The sequence below is a fragment of the Anguilla rostrata genome, chromosome 7 (genome assembly GCF_018555375.3).
Source record: "Anguilla rostrata isolate EN2019 chromosome 7, ASM1855537v3, whole genome shotgun sequence".
NCBI lineage: Eukaryota > Metazoa > Chordata > Actinopteri > Anguilliformes > Anguillidae > Anguilla > Anguilla rostrata.
The window spans coordinates 47,169,065-47,183,937 of NC_057939.1; the positions used below are offsets into that span (position 1 = coordinate 47,169,065).

At 47.1% G+C, this 14,873-nt stretch overlaps 1 protein-coding gene across 2 annotated transcripts in view; it reads left to right on the forward strand.

Moving 5' to 3' along the window:
• The window catches only part of LOC135259879 (prickle-like protein 1), a 41,757-nt gene that overhangs the window by 16,459 nt on the left and 10,425 nt on the right, over positions 1-14,873 (forward strand). Inside the window, exon 1 of one of the 2 annotated variants that reach the window (XM_064344759.1) lies at positions 8,978-9,399. The exons of the other annotated variant lie outside the window; for it this stretch is intronic. The gene's annotated coding sequence lies outside the window, so the exon portion shown is untranslated. Of the gene's footprint in view, positions 1-8,977; positions 9,400-14,873 lie in introns of those variants that run through there. 2 annotated transcript variants of the gene reach the window in all.

Here is a 14,873-nt window from a genome sequence, read left to right on the forward strand (position 1 = left end):
GGGATGAATGAAAACCAGCAATGTAGCTGTCCTCCAAGGCCACGTCTGAGCATCTGTGCACATTTGGATCTAATTATTTGCGGGAAGAAAATCCTTTCATTTGAAAAAACAACTTCTGTGACTCAACCGTCCCAGATATTTAAAATTTGTATTTCGTAAGCATTTTTAATGTCTGCTTAAGTGCAGTTTTTTAAAGAATAATTTCCAGGGGCTACAGGCAACAGCAGGAGAAACATTTTTAAAATACAGGAGCCTTCTGAGCCCAACTGTGGGGCTCCTCAGAAGGAATTCTGGGACTGTCATCCCGTGTCTCGTCCCTGGACTGTTGGGCATCTCGTTCTTTGTTGGGTTATGGCGTCCACAAATAAAACCGTTTCCTCTGTTTAACTGCCCTGGGAGTCCGACCGTTGCCCACGCTCCGATTGTCTCCAGTGTCGAGGTCCGGATTTTACAGATAGGTGAGAAGGTGTCGGCGGGCAAGAGCGGTTGGAAAATAAAATGTCATCCTATCGCGAGTCTGTGGCAGGCCATGGAGAGAGAGAGAGAAAGAGAAAGAGAGAGAGATAGCTGAGGTGCCACAGAAGTGGACTTCTGGTCTATTTACTAAGATCACAGTTCCTGACAGGGTCTTCTGCTGGTCTTTGCCAAAACTTCAGAGCACATATAAGCTTTGCGCGTTTAAATAACTTTTCCAACCATTTCTGCGAGTTTAGTCTGATAGTCTCAACACTATAATCCTCCCTCTGAGGTTCTGGGCTCGATTCCCAGGTGGGGCACTTCTGTCATATCCTTGAGAAAGGGACTTAACCCGAATCGCTTCGGTAAATATCCAGCTGTATAAACGGATTGTACATAAAAAAAACCTAAGCTGTGTAAGTCACTCTGGATAACAGTGTCTGCTAAATGCACGGCGCGTAAAATGTAAACGGTACCGTGTTATCAGCGTGGCCCGTTTCTGTAAGTCAACCTCATTATTCTGCGATCCCCCGCTTTATTCCTGCAGGATTCGTTTCGCGGCGGCGGCTTTGCGGTGTTAAATCGCGGTGAGAATTTGCTTCGTTCCCCCTTCGCACGGCGGCGCTATCTGTAATCATACGGCTTTCAAGTGACTTAAAACCACCGCTAAGCGCGCTCCTGTGAAAGCCAGCCGCGGTGTTTCATAAAGAGACGCTTTAGTTTGAATACAGGGTGCCATGAATCACAATGAAGCTTAAGTGTGCTGATGGCCGCATCACCTTCCCCATAATAATTTGCTGATTAAATGTGAGGTTGGGGTCAGAAAGTGTTTCTGTTTCACACACTTGTAAAACTGAGCTTTGCTTTGTGATATTTTGCTCTGACGGTGCGACGTCTGCAGCAAACTCAGAACAAGATGAATGGAAGGTCAAGTCTAACATCTTTTTTTCAGTTTGTAAAAAAAAAGAATTCGAGCCTTTCAGTCTTTCCGAGAAAAAAAACAAAAAAAAAAAAAAACGACAGACTAAAAGTAAAATGTTTATTATTTCCAGGCTTTTCTCCTGTGGCATTTTCCAGTTTTGACAGGGTGACAGTTGTAAATGGGGTTATCTAAAGGTTATAAACCTAACAAGCCGACTGTATGGAGCTTGTCAGGGGCAAATCTTTACATCGGTTAAAGACTAGGACCCTCCAGATCTGTTGACCTTTCCTCTGTCAAAGGGTCACAGGATAATCGCGACAGTAGAATGTCGGCTTTTATTGAGTTTTACTGCCCGCTCTTTTGTTGCGCTTGTCTTGATAACACCCATTGGCGAGTCATTTAAGTCTGAGATAGCCCGGCCTTTATGGTGAGACCTCACACTCCAGTGAATGCGTCGCTAGCCAATAGCTCCGCGGCAGCGATAAACTCCTAACGGCAGTAAAGCCGAGGCTAGCCCCCTCGCCATCGTTTGCTTTATAGCGCCCTTCATTGCCGCACTTAGGGTCAGTTTGGACCGAAAGGGAGTGATTACCAGAAGCAAAATTCCGATGCGGTTCAAGAGATTGTGTGGGTTGCATGGGGGAGGAGAAGATCAGCATCCATGAAAGAACAGCACTCATGTTAAGATGAGGTTGAACATTCAAACGTTTTTGCATAATGCCCACATCAGTGATACAGTGGGTTCCAGTGAGAGGAATTGGAACGGACAAAGAAAACCCCAATTTACATTTAAACTTTCAGCATTTAGCGAATGCGCTTGTCCAGAGTGATTTACACAGCGTACGTTCTTCATGTGCAAACCATTTATAAAACTGGATATTTGCTGAAGTAGTCCAGGTCAAGTGCCTTACTCAAGAGTTCTATGGCAGTACCCCACCTGGTAATCAAACCTGCAACCTCAGTTGCAAGAACAGACATTCTCTGAGAACGGGAAGCATTCAAACCTTTCTATTTCAATAGAAGGGACAGGGATGGCTGTTTGCCTGTAGTTCGAGTTTGGCTATGTTCACCTTCTTATCAAGTATACTTGAAACACGGAAGTGACGTCTGCTGCACCGAGCACAGAAAACAACAGTGGCTGTGGTGGATAAGAAATTTTTACAGACAGATGTCAGTTAATTTCAGTCAGTGAGGTCACTTTAATTAATTTAGTGCTGCAGAAAGGAAAAGAAGAAAGAGGAGTTGGTGTGTTTATTCACTGTATTGAATGAGAGGCAGAACGCAGCCAGCAATGTGAAATTTTACACCAATTGCAGACAATCTCTGCAGGAGCATGCACACTGCAGTGGCCAAAGTCAGTACGGTGTTTCATTTTCTCCACAATCATGTCATTTTACATCATTTTGTTCGTACAAACTAGCCAAAGGTTTGTTTTAAGCAGCAAGTATACTCCCATCTTTAGTGTGGGGCTGCTTTTCGGGAGTTCCGTGGGGGGTGAAGCAGGAAATGCGGACAGGGTATCAGAACCTGAGGGAGCTGAAGAATTTGTCTTTACAGTAGGGTGTTTCTCCAGCAGTCCTCAGGGTATAATGATAGGTAGGTCGGGAATGCTTAGTGCAATATCCGGGGTTGTAAAACTCTACAGGTGCCCTTCAGAATGCACTGGACATCAATACAATTTTTTTGGGGGGGAAGTTCCTCTACTTGCATAACCTTGCGTAAGGTTACAATTCTAAAAAAGGCCCTCCATTGTCTTTTAACTAACAACTGCAACCGAGTGCCTCTGACCCATTTTTTTGGTATTGTAACCTGTCACAAGGTTATGCAAGTAGGGGAACTTTTCCGAAAAAGTCCTCAGGGTATGCTGGGTACAGAGGCTGCGGGGTTGTCAGGGCATGTCGGTTCTGGACACCAGCGTTTTATAGCGTCAGGAGGTGAGATCCAGGTGTGAAGTAGTGTTGGGGTCATTCCGTCTGTGACTGGAAAGGGTGCCGTAAACTCGGGGGGGGGGGGTTTATGAGTCATGTGTCCCTCATAAAGGTCAGAGGTCAGGGATGTATAAGTTTCCTCGTGTTTATATTTGTTCAGCCTGTATAGCGTGGCGTTTGAGTAAAAGGACAACCCTCTAAGCATGCTCTCTCTCTTTATTCCACCGTAGTCTTCCGTACGAGGTGGCTTGAGAACGCTCGTTATCCCACCGAAAGCCACTACAGACAGGGATTCACAGTGGACAACTGAACAATTCCTCTGCAACATTTTAAGCACAATACACAAATCAACTCAAACAGCAATTATATGAGTCCAGTAGCTACAGTATGTTTTCCTTCAGAGCACTCTATCAGAGTTGAGTTACACTGATCATGTGATGTGTGAAGCAGACATGCAGACATTCAATAACCTGGAAAGTAAAAAAAAAAAAAAAAAACCTGCCAGGTCAGCAGCCAACGTGCTACCAGCTGTAATGAAGATTAAGAATGCCTGATTACTTCTCCCAGATAAGGAAATAAACACATAACAACCTGACCCAGCAAGTGACACAAGTCTGATCATGTCTGTAGACCTACCGCTTGCGGCCCGATAGAGATAATGTGTCCCATTTGTCCTGAAAGGACCCGTGATGAACCGTATGCTAATCGCTTCTGCTTTCTTACGTACCCTAGGCTTCTGTGGGCTAGCAGAGCGTTCACGGCCCTTATTGTGAGTATGAATGGGCTATAAGATTAGCATTGATCATTATTGGTGCTATTTACATTTACATTTACATTCAGGCATTTAGCAGACGCTATCACCCGGCGCAGCATCATTGTGTGCTTACATGCCGGTAGAGGCAATGAACAGCCCTGATGCCAAGTCATCAAGTTGTCAACTGACAGTGGTAGTAGAGAATATAATCTTAAAAAGTTAGATGTGATAGCTGGTGCAATTACCTGAAAACTTGTCTCTTAGTTGTTAGTTGTTAATATGCATGTGTTTATTTTTTTAATTATGTCTATGCCATACACTGCAGGTCACCTGCGGCAAAGAAAGAAAGATGATGCTGTGTGAAACACAGTCTATTAGCTTTCATTAAGAGATGACCATTAAAATAATCCTTCATCTTTTCAAAATGTAAAGTTGGTAATACACTGGTTGAGTTTGCAGAGTGACATCACGCATTGACGGTTCTAAAATGGCTGTCACTTTGTATGATAGGCGGTTAAGAGTTGACAGATGTGTTTTTGGGCCTTTTTGGAAGCGAGTTTTAGATTTAATCTGCGACAGAATTTGACCTTTCTTCAGTTCCACTGAACTGCCACAAATGGAAGAATTGTTGTTCAAAAACCCATGTAGACAACTGATAACCTATACTGCAATGAATAATATATTACACAGAACAAAAAATACTTCCAAAGCACATAAACGGTTTTCCTTTTCTGTTTATATTTGGCTGTGCAAGCCGTAGCGCATTACAAAGGCTGATGGATTTGTTTTGACTTCATTCGCCACCAGAAGCCTTCTTCCCCTCAGAAGCTGTCAGACAGACCAACAGACAGGTGGTTAACTCTGCCATCAGTGCAACGCCTTGGCGGAACGAGGCATTGTGCTTATCCCTGCGTGTTTACTTAAGTGCCAGCAGTCAGCCGAGCGTCCCAGAGACAACGATACCTGTGACTTCACCTTTGCATAAAAACAACAGCCTGCTATCTAGTCCTGCTCTTTGAAGTTACACACGTGAAGAACGCATAATCATTTGTTAGCCAGTGCTTTCATTTTGTTAGCACAGGATTGAATGGCTGTTTTGCACTTTCTTAGGCTGTTACCACTTCATTTTTTGGTAAATAACAAACACACTTATGATATTGCTCCTTGTATGTTGTTCTGTATAATATATAATATAGTACCTGGCAAATAAATCTATGATTATGATTATGATAATGCTGATGATGATGATGATGAATCATATTTAGTCATTATTCGACTGCAAGTTTACACTCAGTTTAAATTTATCTTTGTCAAAGAAGGCCAGAACATAAATAGGTTTTTGGAAGTGCATTCAATGAGCATGCGGTTGATTGGCTGGTTTTTTTTTGATGAACTCCAGATGCTAATAACCAGGGCCCAGGGTTTTTAAATTTTTATTTCCGTTCCCGTTCGCTCCCGTAAACAGGAGAGAGAGGGAGTTCGGTCACAGCAGGATGTGGAATTGTCCCCCTGTCACAGAGTTGCTAATGTAATGGGGTGTGAATCCCCCCCCCCCCTCGCCCCCCTTTCCCAGCACAAAGGGGACCCGGCTCACGCCTGACCCCACCTGCTGAGTGCAGACAGTGCCTAACCGGCCTTGGCTGAAACAATGGCTTTCACAGGATACAGAGCGCCCCACACAAAACCCACAGTGGGTCCCCATCGTGCCCAAAAACCCCTCTGCCTGCTGGGTACACACACCCTTATTGCCCCAAGCACCCACTCTTTTTCAGTCATATTATTCCACCCAGTTCTGTACAGATATGCGCACCTTAAAGAAAAACACTGAATAATTAAAGTCATTATTATTACACAATATATGTGATTCGGTCATTCGCCAGGTACTTTTAGCCAAAGTGTGTACTATCATCATAACTCTTATACCAAACCTGAAAACTTTCTTGTAATGAACATCATCAGTGACAGGCAGTATGTATGCATGCAATTGCACATTAAGGATTTCATTTGGACTACGGGTGGCTCACCTCTTTTTTTTGTGTGCACTAACTCACTACAGATGCTTTCATTTGGGAGGTATTGTGTAATTAGGAACAGGATACATGTTTGTGTATTTATGCCCATCCCTGCGCTCTGCACTATAAAAGATCTTCCCCACTGGGACCACAAACAAGGCTCCTTCCTGTGAAGGCTTTTATACATGGAGACTGAGAGTGGAGAACCTCTTTGGAAGTGCAGGATGGGTGGGGAGGGGGAGGGGGCTGTTTGTGTCAGAGGTTGCCAGAGGTTACCAAATAAATCCTTCATTAGTTACATGACCCCCGCCCCCCCAAGCTGACGGACATCTGAATGAAAAACAGGACGCCCCTCATTCAAGACCAAGGTTTGGTTACGAGAGAGTGGATCCCATTTGGTTGTATCATGATTAGACTCGAAACCCTGAGGTTGCAGGTTTGATTCCCAGGTGGAGGCATTGCCTTTGTACCCTCGAGAAGGCTGCTTTACCTCAGATCCTTCAGCTCAAATGCTCAGATGTATAAATCGACTGTATGTGAAAACTGGAAGCAGAGTCAGTTTCTCTGGACAAAAATATCATTTAAACGTCTATATTTAACTTGTAAAAATATGAAACACGTTCGACCGTCTCGCCTGGGGAAGGAAGGAAGGCCGCACTCTCGAAGAGGGGAAGAGAGGGAAGGCGTTGCCCGCGGCGACGAGGCCAGGACGTCCAGTTCCTGGGTAGGGAGGAAACGCAGGCGCCCCGCACGCAGACTCTGAGGGGCTCGTTTTGTGAAAGGACAGGAAACGCTGCACCTTTTCTTATCCCTGGTGGAAACAGCGGGGACGTCGCGGTCAGATTTTGTGGGACCCCGCCCAGCCACCCCGCGCATTCAAGGAATTTCTTGGAATGGCTGCACGGACACTGGCCATGAGCCAAGTGCATCTAAATCACCCTCCTAAATCATACCTCCCTATTGTCTCAGCAGGCGGGATTATGGTGTGCAGAAGGACTTTCGTTCATCCGCACGTATGACACCCGGACACCGGAGGCAGCGTCGGGTTCCAACTTTGCGTCAGAATTAATTTTGACAGTTCCCACATCTCAGTTCCCCACCCCGTAGCTTCCCAAAGACGGTTCAGAAAAGTTTTGTCTGTTTGTTTGTTTGTTTGTTGATCGTCCCGTGCTTCCATTCTAAAGAAAAGTCACAGTTCCTTTGAGGGAAGCATTCATCTTTAGCTCAGGCTTGACGTTGCTAAACTGGCGTTCTCAATCCGGAACAACAGGCTGGGGGTCACGTTGGGTTTAATACATTTCGCCTGCCAATGGGGGAGAGGGAAGCCTCGCTTATTCTCCCTTTGTACCAGGTAATCTGGAAAGTGACAAACAGCAGGTTTTGTTCGGCGCTGGGCATAAGAGGCTGCCCTTTTGTCGGCTACACAATGATTCAAACACATTTGTCAACTCGGGTTTTAAATGATGCCAGCCTTTGCTTGTGAGACCTTCATAATGAAAAATGGCACTGTCCGATTCCATATAAATCACCCGCAACTTTTACACACGCGCTTTCCTTCGTGCGTTTATTGTTTGTCTCTCTCTGTCTCGTTTTCCCTCTCTCTCTCTCACACACACACACACACACACACACTTATTTTCTGAAACTTATTTTTGACTAATTTCTCTTTTCCAATGCGCGAATGTACTCCCTTAGCAGAACGTGCCCATTTGAAAAGTGACTTCTCTGATTCATATGCTAATGAGCTCTCTGGAGTGTTCTGGAGAGCCGAATTATTCCGCCGCCGCGGCATAGACCTGCTGACATCATTGTTAAGTTAGGAAGAGAGAGAGATGAATTTTAGTGGGGGGTCCGCCCCGTACCCACCATTCAGGCCGCTGTGGAGGGGGAGCGGGGAGAGAGGAACGGTTAACAGTTTTCGTTTCTGTGGCAGTAGCGTCCCGCCGACTTGCTGCGACTCCTGCTTTTCCGCCCGAAACTATCAGGAGGGCGAGTTTGAAGGGAAACAGGACTCGGAATGGGAGGCGAGAGCTTTCCCAGAGCTGCTCATTGTTTTGCGTCTGGATCTCATTACCGTGAAGTTGGAACATGTCTTAAAAAAAAAAGTAACCCCATCCAAGCTGAACATGCCTTGCAGCCACGGCGTCGTTTGATCATCGCAAATTCGTATTCGGCAAATAACTTCTCACGTTGTCGTTATCATTTCGAACATTTTGGATTTTCAAGTCGAAACAAAAATAAATGGATATCTCTGGAAGTTGATGGTGAGCCCCGTCCATTCCTTGAGTCTGGCGCTTACTCAGAATTAAATCTTGTCTTTTGCAATATAAAATGTGTTTTGCAGAAGGCCCTATTTGATGGCAGACGTACAATGCAAACACTTCAGAAGAGAGTTTAGGGAAAACTGAGGGGGTGATGTGTGCAGTCCACTTGAGAGAAAGAGAGAGAGAGGGTGTGAGAGAGGAGGGAGGAGATAAATATCTGATGAATGTGTGAGTAAGCAGTGGGCCATTTTGAATTATTGCGTTCCTTTGCCATGTCAGGATTTCCAATAAGCAACTCACACACGGTTACTGGGGGGTGGGGGGAGGCAGCTTTAACAACTATGATGTCATTGGAGAGAGAGAGACAGAGAGGGAGTGAGACAGAGAGCTACAGAAGGAGAAGAAAGACAGGCAGAAAGAGAGTGAGACAGAGAACTGAAGAGAGAGAGAGAGAGAGAGATCCGGGTAGTGCTCAGGAACTGTCCTTCAGATTGGGGTCTGCAAGCTGATCTGACTGCCTCCCCCAACACTATTTGAAGTGCGTTTGAAGTGTCGTGGGAGGGACCAAAGAGAAGAGGGCAGGCCTGAGGGGGTGGGGCCACAGCGGGGGGCATCTGGGGGGAGAGAGAGAGAGAGAGAAAGAGACATAGACAGAGTGAGAGAGCGTCTCCTCTCCACAGACCAGTGTTTTTACAGCCCCTGTTTGATATGGGCTGTGGCTGAACGGACCAGCTCCCAAACGGATCTGAGGACTTTGAGCCGAAAGAGAGGAACAAACATCCCTGGATACAGGAGAGAGAGAGAGAGAGAGAGAGAAGGTGGGATAGAGAGAGGGAGATAGTGGGAGGGGGAGATAGAGGGTGAGAGAGGGAGACAGAGGTAGAAGGAGAGAGAGAGAAAGATAGAGAGAGAGGGAAGGAAATAGAAAGAAGGTGGAAGGGAGAGAGAAAGAGAGCAGCAGATCTTTATCGTTGGAGGACACATGCGGCGCGGAGCGTAGCGGGCGGACCTGGGATCGCGTGTTTGGAGAGCGCTGGCCTGCGGGGACCGGGCAGTGTGGGAGGTGAGTGAGCGTACGGAGAGTGCCTCTGCCTCCCATCCAGAGCACTGAGGAAACTGCAGATCCCTGCCTTTCTGTGGGTCCCTTTCTGTGGGGTACCCATCCGGGGGACCAGCTGCATGCTGGAGCTAATGCGGGATTTGCCGAGGTACGCTAGTTTGTTTGGGAACTTTTCCTCAAAAACTTAAGAGGGACTCTTTAAGTATGATGGGCAGGCTTGCTGTGCATCCAGTGACAACACACGGAAAAGAGTTGTGTTGTGTCAGCTTTATGTAACAGACTGGATGGAATTATGGGCTGGAATGGGTCGCAGTTACAATGCAGAATGGGGTGAAATTTCAACTGGGCAATTGCTTCCCCTCCACAATTAGGATGATATAACATCAGAAATATGTGGAGGGTGCACGTGTGTGCAATGTTAGCACAAGAGTCCTCTTTGTGCAGTAAGTGTGCGTTGATTGAAGTCACACTGCAGTGGTTGAGTCCGTTAGCGAGAGAACGCAGTGGCTGTTGCTGTTAGCAGGAGAACGCAGTAGCCATGCCTGTTAGCGGGAGAATGCATTGGCTATGTCTGTTACTGGAAGAACGCGGTTGCTGCGTCTTAGTGGAAGAACGCGGTGGCCTTGCCTGTTAGCGGGAGAGCGCAGCGGTGGTAGCGCAGGGCTGGTGTGGGAGAGCTGTGACTCATTTTAACAGCATGAAAGTGTGAAAGGTGACTGCGTGTTGCGCAGACGTAACGTGTGTGTGTGCGTGCGCGCGTGTGTGTGTGCCTGTGCTCTCGAGATGTCCCCAGCTGTCCGCCTGCAGTACGTGCGTTTCCATGCCGACACGCTGGAGGTCTCCCCTCAAACCTCAGCGGTCTCCATAGACGGGCCTCGTCACCCCGTTTGGGTCTGATATAAATCCCCGCTGAAGAACCCTGCGTTGCTCCTCAGCTGTGACTCTTAAAGGACTGCTAAACACAGTGTCCTGAACTCTGAAATCCCCACCAGCGCCCGGCACCACCATCCATCTTCCCTGCTAATTGAGTTAAACTTATGAATGGGGCTCTTTCCCAAATGGGGGTTTAATTGGGGCCGAACTCAGATGTACCAATTACCAAAAAATGAACTTCCTGGAAAAAAACCTTCTTGGGCTTCTTATTGAATAGTGTAGAAGAGGGCCAACCTGACAAGAATTTCAAAAAAGTTCTTGAATGATCTTTCAGGGCTTCTCACTGTATGCAATACAGAGTAAAATGGATATGTATATACAACTTGAATCATTTGGGATCTTGCGATAAATATCAGTGCCATTTCAAAATAGTCTTCTTCTGACTTCTGTAAATGAGTGTTTCATACTCTCAAAGGTAATTTGCCAATGATGGACACGTTCATGTTTCTCACATTGCAAACAGCTGAAATGCGTGTGCAAAACACATTTCTTTGTGCAAAGTAGCAGGCGGTTTTGTGCCTTGACTCACCAGTATGTGGGCTGCATTTGGAATCGGTTTACGCTGCCCTGGTGTTGCGACTTTCAAACCTGCGTTTCTCCGAATGCGTTTTTCCCTCACCTTCTCGGTTTAGGAGGAGGTCGCGGCATTATAAAAAGAAACATCGACACGTCTGGTTTAAGTGCCAACAGGTGACACGGTGTAACATTAGTGTCTTGCTCGCTGGAATGAAGGTCTACTGTGGCTGTTTCTCAGAGAGGAGAAACAGAGTAGAATGTAAGAGAAAACAGGCTATCAGTGTGAATTTTAAAGCCCAGAGACCTCTGACAGGAAATATTGATTGTTTTTATATAAGAAAGGCTCTTCTGTGTTTTATATCTCGCTACTGACACACTGACAGAGTGTTTCACGCTGCCAAATGAAACGTATAACTTTTAGACCATGAGCGCAATATGTTTCAGGATATAAAAACCCATTTATCACCATGGAGACGGCGATGTTGACAATGAAAGCAATGTGTCAGACAGACAGACGGACGACAGGGAACTGACACGTCAAGGAGGTCCGGGGGACTTATGTCCATTTTACAACCTGTATAGATTTTGGACGTGTTTGCCCATTTTACAAGTTTATAAATGTGTACAGCACTGCTTAGCAACAAAAGCTTTGTACTTTAAAAACTGGACATTCTAACCTTCGGCCTTTGGTCAAGATACACTGTTGCGTACGTCTTTTCCCGCTCACCTCTTTTAAAACAGGCTTGTTAACTCATAAACCGAGCGCCAAAACCTTAATCACACCAAGGCTGTGAACCACAACAACCGCAAAACAAAACAAAAAAAAAATCTTTTTGGGCATTGAGAGCGTATCTTATTTATCAAGCGCTGAGATGAGTGGATGGTCCCCGGGGGCCTGGGTTGACCCCCATCTTTCACTGGGGTCAAAGCGCAGAACATCATTTATGCGGCGCGTCCGCGTTCGCCCGAGAGCGCTCCGCTCAGAGCCGCGGCTGACGGGCCCGACAGTCGCGGCTCATTGTGCTGTAATTGCGTCATTAATCCTCCGGGGTCCGCCGGCTGACTGGGGGCCGCTCACTTTGTCTCGGGCGCGTCTTGACCTTATCTAATTTCTCCCCCCCCCCACAAAACAAACCAGGGCCTTTAACCCTCAGCCACCCCCCCTGCCCCACCCCCCAAAAAAAAATCCCCTGTCAAATCCCCCCTCACCCCTCCCTGAGTGAGAAAAGCAAAAAGGGCTGAAGGAGAAATCGTTTTCGGAGAATTTCCCTTTATGGTGTCCGGCTTCGCCTCTGAGGAAGGCGCTAGCCGCGAGCTACGTCTAAGCCGCTTTGTTAAAGGAAACTGCACTCAGACAGGAAGACAGTGTGTACTTTTCTTGTCGGTGAGAAACGCGTGTTGACACTTACACTGCCATAGCTGCAGCCTTTCTTTTAACCCTACCAGCTTACAACTGTTCCTTTGGCGCTAACGTAGGCGGCAAAATGGTTCGGCATTCAATAAACTGTGATGGAGTGCGTTTCACACTGACAGTGTTCATTATGCATGATGCGAACACTTTTACTTTTGAGCTAACGCTAAACGCTTGTGGGATTTACTGTGCGTTGGCTTGTCTGTGTTTCTGCGAAAGTGAATAGGAAGAAGGGAGCGACAAACTGAGAGAGCGGGTGGAGGTTGTGAAGGTGTATGCGGGGGGGGGGGGGGGCACTGTCTGCGTTGTGATCGGCTTGCCAGCGCCCCCCCAGCCCCGTTCTCTGTATGCAAACGCAGGGCGGAGGAGATCCCTGTCATCTTCACAGGGCTCCTGAGGTTAAGGGACACTCTCCATTGTTTCAAGGGGGGGGGGGGGGGGCTTTATCATATGATTCGGTTGGCAGTGAATCCTCCTACCCCCCCCGCCCCCCCAGCATTACTGCTTGATCGTGCTCCCCCCCACCCCCCGCTACCCACCCCTGGGGGCCTCAACTAAAACACTGGGGGTGTATCTGTGATATGCATCTCCCCCCCCCCCACAAAAGCCTTGTTAACAAGTGCCTTCACAAAAGAGGGGCTGTTAAACAATTTGTGCCACAGGGGCCTGGGGATGGGGGGCGGGGCAATTTGGGCAGGGGTGCATACAGGAACTGACCCTACAGTCCACCAGCCCCCCTCCCCCCAAAAAACATTTGAGACACAGGTGAAATTCACCAACCGGGGGGGTATGGGGGTGTGTTTAGAGGTTTTCTAATAAGATGCCCTTTTATTATGCCCCCCCCCAGTCTCTCTAGGAATTGATTGAGTGGAGGGAGGGAAGTTAAGGAAATGGTTCTGATCCGGTGGCCTGGCCCCGGCCTTAACGCATGTGGGACACGGACACTGGCCGGGCGCTGGCTTCCTGAAACGGGAGTGGGAGGGAGTGAGGGAGGGAGGGATTTATTTGAGCCTGAACTCTTTTAATTACCGACTCTGTCCTCAGTGCCTCTCATACACGCTGTCTATACTACAGGACACGGTTTACAAGCCAAAGGAAATTGCTTTAATTAGCTTCTAAAGCCCGTCTTGAGAAAGAGTACTCCAAATCGTTTTCCATGACTTTACGTCCTTCTTCCCCACCGCCCTCTCTTTCAGTCGATGTTTTAATCGTGACGTTATGGGCTAAATAGGTTGAGACATAAACTTGCAACATTAAAGCTGATGCTAATTATTGTTGATTAAGTCCAGATTCTTTCCTTTTGATTAACCGTGTCTTTTTAGGAGGAGTTTTCACCCTGGTTTGGAAAGTCTGTAAAAAAAAATCTTGTTTTCTCAGCTAAGGCAACTTCAGTTCATTTGCAGGCCAACAGACTCAAACGCAACACAAAGTGCTTTTTCCAACTCCTTGACTGAAGGCTCATTATCTGACTTTTAGGGGGCATTAAAGTGTATAAATGCTGAGATAAGAGGACTCATTTTCTTAGGACGCAAGGTCAAAGAGATGAATTCAAGTGGGTGTAGCGTGTTTTAAGTGTCAGCAATAAAAGGCGACATTTCATTTAAAAAAGCAAACGCTGAACCCTCTTAAACTGGTCTCCCCAGATAAACACATACTTGTGTTTAAACGTGAGCTGCCACTCAGCCAGGCGCGAGGCCTCGCGGTTGGCTGGTGTCAGATGTAGCCTTGGTCCTGATGTGTGCCCTCGCATGCCTGCGTTAGCCGGTAGCCGCGGACGACGAGGCAGTTAATCATTGCCAGGGACTCAGAGGAACGCGGTAAAAGTAGCACGAGCATCATCATCGCTAACACGAGGGCTGCTGGAGACCAGCTGCGTACCTCAGCTGAACTGATACCATAACTGTGTGTGTGTGTGTGTGTGTGTGTGAGAGTGTGTGTATGTGTGAGAGAGAGCGTGTTAGAGATAGAGAGTGTGTGTGTGCCCATCTGTGTGTGTGAGAGAGAGTGTGTGTGTATTTGTGTTAGAGAGAGGGTGTGTGTTTGTGTGTGCGCATGTGTGTGTTTGTGTATGTGTGAGTATGTGTGTGTGTTTGTGTGTATAAGTGAGAAAGTGGGTGTCAGGGAGTGTGTGAGAAATAGACTGTTTGTGTGTATGTGCAAGAAAGTGTGTGAGAGAGACTGTGTGTGTGTGTGAGCGCATGCATGTCTAACACATTCTTGAGTGTGTATTTCTGCACGCTGCATGTGTGGAATTCCTGGAGGGAGATCTCACCGCACTCTGCCACGGCTCTGGTTCTTCAAAGCCAGAGTTTGGGCGTGGCAGGCCTTCCCAGCTGCTCTTTTCTGGCTTGTGTGTGACTTTTTGGAGAGTGGGGGGCAGGGTGGGGTGGGGGTGAGTGGGCTATCCCATTGAAGTCCCTCAGTCAGGAGTGGAAGTGGAGCGTTTGAGAAACGGACACAACTGCAAAAGCACCTAGTTCCAAGGTGCCTGTCGCACAACTGTTCCTTAAAAGGAGAAATGTGATGACGTACGGAAAGCTGCCGTGGTCTCTAGCATGCAGCCTACGCCTGGCTGCGATTAATTAAGCTCAGCGAAGACAGCACAGTGCAATGTGAA